Below are 7,864 nucleotides of genomic sequence, written 5' to 3'. Positions count from 1 at the left end.
GCTCCCAAAGATAATGTCATCTACATACACAACAAGTATTAGTAATTTGTCATTTTCAATTTTTATATAAAGATTGCTATCTGCTGATCCTTTTGAAAAACCTTGTTGATGAAGATATTTGTCCAAACGGTAGTACCAAGCCCTTGGAGCCTGTTTAAGACCATAGAGAACCTTTTTTAATCTGCATACAAGATTTGGATCATTCCCATGAATGAAACCATCTGGTTGCTCAATGTACACTTCTTCTTCTAAGTCTCCATTCGGAAAGGCTGATTTTATGTCCATTTGAAATACTTTGAACTTCTAAAAGCTTGAGAGAGCAAGAAACATTCGAATGGCCTCAAGTCTAGCAACGGGAGCAAAAGTTTCTTCAAAGTCTATTCCTTCTTGTTGCGCATACCCTTTACAAAAAAGTATGGCCTTGTTTCTAATCACTTCCCCATTTTCGTTCATCTTGTTTTTAAAGATCCATTTTGTCCCTATGACATTCTTATCTTTTGGTCTAGGAACCAGCTCCCAAGTGTTATTCTTTTTTATTTGCTCAAGTTCTTCATCTATTGCCTTGACCCAGCATTCATCTTTGCATGCCTCTTTTACATTTTTTGGTTCAATGGAGGAGAGCAATGCCAAATATCTTGAGGCTTCTACAATTGTTCTTCTTGTTTGTATACCTGCCTCTTTCTGCCCCAAAATTTGAGATTCTGGATGATTCTTCTGAACGTACCTGGATGGAGTCTTCTCTTCTATTCTTATCTATTCCTCTGGTGCCTCTTGAGGTTCTTTTTCATCATCAGTCTTATTTGAAGGATGGCCTTCATCCTCTTCGATATTTTCATAATTTACTTGCCTAGGAATGTTTCCTTCTTCATCAACCACTACATCAATGCTGTCAACTATTCTTCCAAGTCTTTTGTTGTAACACTTATATGCTTTGCTGTGAGGAGAATAACCAAGGAGAATGCCTTCATCGGCTCTAGGTTCAAACTTGCCAATATTTTCATCATTATTCTTAATGTAGCATTTGCTTCCAAATATTTTGAAATGTTTTACCGAAGGAGTCTCACCATACCAGAGCTCATGAGGAGTTTGACTGTTGTTCACCCGGACATTTGTTTTGTTGAGAATAAAAACCGCAGCAAATGCAGCTTCACCCAAGAAGGTTGCAGGAGTTCCAAACTCATCAAGCATAGCACGAGCCATTTGTTGAACCGTTCTGTTCATCCTTTCCACTACCCCATTTTGCTGAGGAGTCCTAGCTGTAGAGAATTCCCTTCTTATTCCATGTTCTTCACAAAAATCGAAAAATTCATTTGAGGTAAACTCCCCACCTCTATCAGACCTGAGGCACTTAATTTTGTGATCTGATTCGTTTTCAACCAAGGCTTTGAAAGATTTGAATTTTTCAAAGGCTTTGTCTTTGTGCTTCATAAGTCCTATCCAAACCATCTTGGAGAAGTCGTCAATGAATAATATAAAGTATTCTTCTCCTCGATGTGACATTTTCCTAGATGGACCACATAAATCTATATGGACTAGTTCAAGAGGCCTGCTAGCTGATCCTTCCTTCTCAGGGAAGTTAGTTCTGGTTTGCTTACCAAACTGACATGATTTTCATATTGTATTGTCTGGAATTTTGATGTCTGGAAGACCATGAACTGCCTGGTATTTGCATGCTTTCCTTATCTATGAAAAGCTTAGATGCCCCAACCTCCGTGCCATAACCAATGTTCATCATTCTTGCTCAAATAGCATTGTTTTTGTCCTTCTTCAAATATGTACAAATTATTTGAAGTTCTTATGCCTTTGATCGTTGTTTTTCCTGTATCAAGATCACGAACACTACATCCATTTGATCGAAATATTACCTCAGTTCCTTGATCGCACATCTGACTGACACTTAGTAGATAATGCTTCAAGCCATCAACATACAAAACATTTCCATCCTTGACTTTTTCTTTCAACTAAACAGTGCCTTTTCCTTTTCTGACTGCAGGGGTATCATTTCCAAAAGAAACTTTCTTTCCTTTTTCTAAAGCACTATATGGTTGAAATTTTTCTTTATCACCTGTCATATGCTTCGAACATCCACTGTCGATGTACCATTGATTTTCCTATCCTTCTGCATATAAAGCTATCCCACATCTTTCTGGTTGCAGTTCCTTCATTCTCCATGTTTTGGCATTTGAGGTTTGTTCCTTCTAAGTTGTCTTCCAAAACCTGCTCCTGCATTCAGAATCTTCATGACCGAAGTTATTACAAATAGAACATTCAATTTCACTTTCAAGGGCGAAAAAGTTGTTGTAGGCCCTTTTCGTGATTCCAGTCATACTTCTTTGTTTTTGAGCTTCTCTAGTCATGATTTTCTTATAGGAAACACATTGAGCTGCTTTGTGACCAAAGTTATGGCAAGAGAAACATTGGCCATTGAAGAAACTCCTGCGATTATCAAATCTATCAACCAACCGATTGTAGTTTCTACTGACATCCATTCTTGAGGCAAATTGGGAAGATTTTACCTGTGGCTGGTTGTGGCTTCTATTTGTCCTTAAGGTAGATTGCCCATGATTTTCTTGATAGTCTTTGTTCATTCTTGAGGTAAACTGTCCTTGATTTACCTGATGATTTCTATTAGGCCTTTGCTCGCTCCTCCTTGCTGCATCAAGATAACTTTTGGAGGTGGATGCTTGAGATGCTTCTCCATTATATCCCAGACCTGTCTTGATTAGTGGAGAACGCTGCACATTAATAATCTCATCCAGAGTTTCAGATCCTTTAACAAATTTAAGATTAAGAGCTTTTGTTTTCTCAATCTCTTTTCTAAGACCAACAATTTCACATTCCAATTTTTCATGATGTTTTTCCCTTTCAGCAGTTGACATTGCAGAGAATCAATAATCACATATTTCTCTTCTAGACAAATTTTAAGATTAGAAATCTCTTCATAAAGACCTTCTTCATCTATAGCATCCATGTAATCATCATCTTCAAAAGCCATTAAAATTTTATAATTATTACCTCATTCATCTTCATCACTATTTGAAAGTCCATCACTATCTTCATGAGTGTAATAGCTTTTTTTATTTGCATTATGTTTCTTGTTCCATCTAACAGGTTCCTTCCCCTTGTCAATCTTATCCTTATGAGGACATTTGGCAGCATAGTGACCGACTCTTCCACAAGCAAAGCATTTGAAAGGTAACTTACCTCAGAATCGTCCAGCACCCCGTTGAAGGTTTTTTACAAAATTCGATTCTTCTTCTTCTTCTGACACGTGTCCTGACTCATAGTAATCTCCTTTGCCTGAAGCCTTGAAGGTAGCTTCTCTTCTGTCTGATGGTCCTCCTTTCCTCATTTCATAAGCAGTCAGAATTCCATGCAGCTGTGACATGGTAAGGTTCTGTAGATTCTCTTTTTCTTCTATTGCATAAACTTTAGGTTCAAACCTAGGGGACAAAGAACTTAGAACCTTTTCAACCACAACAGCCTCTTTTATTTCTTCACCTAAATTTTTCATACAATTAACAATCTCATCTACACGAAGGAAATAGTTAGCCACACTTTCATCGTTGTGCATTCTGAGATTTTCATACTGAATTCTGAGGGTTTGAAGTTTTGCTCATTTTACCTGATCATCTCCTTCATAGCTCAGAACAATCTTGTCCCATATTTCTTTTGCGGATTTATACTGCATAAACTTCACGAATTCTGATTGAGATAGACATCCTAATAGAGTATTGACAGCCTTTGCATTTTTTCCATATTTCTTCTTCTCAGCCGGATCTGTAGGAGTTGCTAATGGAAAAGTGTACCCTGTATCTATGATATCCCAAACTTCTATACCAAGAGATTGAAGATAGGTAGTAACTCTTACTTTCCAATATACGAAGTTTGTCCCGTCAAAGATTGGTGGCCTGATAGATGCTTCTCTCTCGTAGTTTCTCATGATGATGGATCTTCCTTCAAGCGATCAAGCTTCTTCAGCAGGACCTGCTCTGATACCAATTGTTGGAAATAATACTGAGAGGGGGGGTGAATCAGTATTATCAAGTCAAATATTCCCTTTTTCAAATTCAGATAATATACGCTACTTCAATTAATTAAACCAGCGTATATATGCAACTATGTAGAAGGAAAACCGCGTATACGATGCAAACTTATAATTTACTTTATCTGTCAGATGTTGATTGTTAATCTGTGCATCAAAATCAAATAACCAGTAACCAGGAATAGTAAAACAGAGCAGAAGACAATCACACACAAGAACACAAGATATAAGGTGGAAACCCAATGTGTGTGAAAACCACCTACTGCAATTCGTATCTATCTTCTTTTAATTAGAAACTTCTTTTTACAATGTACTGGTGCAGTCCTTTACCAGTACGCAGGCTGCAACCTGCAAAGAGCTAAAACCCTCTCTCGTTCTCCAGCTTCTCCGAGAAGGGAGCTACAACCCCCTTAGCTCTTACACTAGCCAAGATACTAGTACGTAGGTGATGGCCTACAGAAGGCTACAACCTTCTCTTTCTTCCAGGGACCACATTTCATAAATTTTCAGACTGGATCCATGAACATCAAACAATCATAAACAATTTATGCATCAAACAACCTCCTTTTCACCAATTAGAGCTGAATCAAGTAGATACTTCCCTGATAGTTGTACCTAAAACACAGTAACAGTAACCACACACCAAATTCTAAACCCAAAACACTGCAGCAATAAACAGAAGCGGCTAGATCCCAACTCAAAAGATATACGCTACTTCAATAACCTGAAACCTGCGTGCATACGCTTCTGTCTTTGGAGAAACCTACGTATACGTTGTTTTCATTCACTGAAACAGCGTGTATACGCACCTTCGCTTCACTGAACCTGCGTACAGATCTATAAAAGATAATTCACTATTTCAAATATTCAGACACTGATTAACCCAGATTATCAGATTTATATATCAAGCATGCGCCACATATAACAGATCAAAATCATGCAAAGATATTATCATTCAAGCCAAAAGATTATGACCTAATAATAGAACTTATCCTTCCTTGCACTAAGGTTCCTCCTTCATTCAGATCCAGATCTGCACCATAACCCCAATCACTAATATTTCAAATCTCACACTTATGAGATATTCAATTAATTCAGATAATGCTTTGCCAAATGATCTCCTTCCTCTTTTATAGTCTTAGGCCTTTCACAATACCACGGTCCAAAACCATAATAAACAATACCAAGGACCCAATACTTGGAATCAACACTTCTAACGAGATACCATGGTCCAAAACCATAGGTTCAAATACCAAGGACTAACTACCACGGACCAAAAGTAAATTTTCCAACAAATACGCGCTTTTACTTGCGTGAAAGTGCGTGTACACGCATACGCGCCTTTGTAACGTCTAACCCGCGTGTATACGTGCCTTCGTCTAGGAGAACCTGTGTATATGTCTTTTTCTTCATTCTGATAGCCTGTACTGAGATCCTGTCATGAAAGAGAGTTGCCATCAAGGACAACACCTGTGCCATAGCTCCAAACCTGTGCCATAATGCCAACATCAAGGGGACTTAGAACAGACTCCATAAATACAAGGGTGACTCATCTCAAATTCTCTGAACCAGGGTGACTTGATGATGCTGCCACCGGAGGGGAGGCCTAGAGGGGACCATAAAAACATGAGTGAATGATGGTTACTCATGACGAAAATAGACATGTGAGTCAACCAGTGGAAAGGAAAAGTGGTAACAGAGTATAGGTCGCTCAAATGAAAACTTTTGGTTTTAATAGGCGGCAAAGTGAGACCTCATGGACACAATAGCTTCCTGGTGAAGTGTCAAATTACCAAAAACAAAGAGAGGCCAATTATATAAATCAGTGAGAGATTTTCAATGATGTAACCATTCAACAAATGGAGCTACGGTTTGGTTGCAATGGGCGACAAAAAAACTAGGGTTTTTCCTATAAAAGGGTGTTTTTCCCCCAAATCCAATTCATTTGAATATTGAACTGTGGAGAATTTGGAGAGGAGGATAAGGCCCTAAATCTTGTGGAGATTGTAATTGATAATTCGACCATCAAAATTAGGATTTACAACTTTCAGGTAGGTGGCCTTACTTGTCTAAAGATGGCCTTAATGTTTCTTGGAAGGATGGCTTAGTGAGGAATCAAGGTAAGAAAGGAATATAGGAATGTGTTGTGCTATTCAAAAACCCCCCATTTATTAGTTTAATATCTAATATTCCATTAATAAATGGGGACCCTTAATAAAAACCCTCCAAAAATAAATTTAGGAACCTTAGGCACTTTCCTTTGAACTTTTAGGAATAAATCGGGATATTGAGTCAAAACCATTTGAAAACTAGCAATTCTCTCCTTTTCGTATAACGCTGGACCAAATGTTTTAAAATCCTTATTAATGAAAAAAACCTGCGAATTGCAATCAAAACGATCACCACACTTAACTTAAATATCATTGGGCTTTTCATTTAAAGCTAAGACCTAAGGCATTTCCTAATAAATAAATCCCTTATCGCAATCGCACATCGGCGCTCACAAAGGACGCAAACCTATAAAGCATGATGAAATGTGCAAGATGTGATATTGTGATAGGACAAGTCAACCTTATCGCATCATGTCAAAATACTTCAAAAAATGTCTAAATCTTATGAACTGCACGATCTTGCGAAATGCGATAAAATCCCGGACCCGATAGAAGCCAATGTCATAAATGGTAATTAAGTCTGCCACGTAGTGAAAAGCACTTTATAAGGTAATTACTCCATCAAACAAACTAGACTCTAAGTGAAAAAAAATATTTCACTTATCTTGCATCCCGCATCCCGCAAAATCCTAATAAACTTCAAGAAAGCACAAAATCAAAAGAGAGGTGCACCTGGGGGTCCTCCGTTCGGGTAGATCTAGCCAGGGTCCAAACCCTCTTGGAGTTCCTTTCAATCCTTCAACCTGCAAAACAATCAATTCAAGGAAGCATAACAATATATGGACCAAACATCATAAGGAAATCAACTTCATAACATATTGAAAGGTAGTTATTTATACAATTGAAACAACCATTCATATGTAAATCATAACATTGATATCATAAGCATGAAGAAGATTAATATCAGGAACAAGACAAGTGTTTCTTTTATTATAGATAACTAAAATACAAAAAGGAATGATTTCACCTGAGTCTTCCTTTCGCAAGCTCCAAGCGAAATCGTCCTCCGGATTCATCCAATCTCAAGCCTTCAACAAGCTCCTTCCATGACTCACTCAAGGATATCTCAACTAATGGAAAGACATCATAACTCAAGGAAACAAGGGTTTCCTGTAATGGGGGAAGTGCTGGAAGCACAAGGATCTTCAGACCTGATTAGGGATAATCTCAGCAGAGTGATTTTTCTCTCTATTCTCTCCTCCTTAGGCCTTCCCATTGAAGCCTTTTTATACTTCTCCCAAAGTAGTTTTTTAGTTGGGAATTCGTTGGGAACAGTTGGGTCACGGGCACTAATAGGTAATCAACAGGTAAAACCCATGATCTCCGCACAAAATTAAGGAGATTTAATTTTTTTTTAAGTGTTTTAAGACATATATGCGGGTTGGGCATACACAGACCCACGTACACACGCGTTTAGCTCAGGGCAATGTCGCGTATAGGGAGTAAAACACTTTTTTTAAGTATTTGGACCAGGTCTGGAAGGAGGTGTTGCCCTAGGCCATGAGTGTAGCATCACAAACATCAAGAGTGAGATTTGGAGCTATAACAGAGAGAAACACCATGATATACCAACTAAAGGAAAAGGATGAAGAGATATTCAAACTAAAATCCGACCTCAACCTTCTCAAGGCCGAAACATGTAAAGCTA

This window comes from Pinus tabuliformis, chromosome 5_2, assembly GCF_031772625.1.
Source record: "Pinus tabuliformis cultivar Carrire ecotype Pingquan chromosome 5_2, CPIR1, whole genome shotgun sequence".
Classification (NCBI taxonomy): Eukaryota; Viridiplantae; Streptophyta; class Pinopsida; order Pinales; family Pinaceae; genus Pinus; species Pinus tabuliformis.
Note: the sequence above shows the minus strand (reverse complement) of the source record.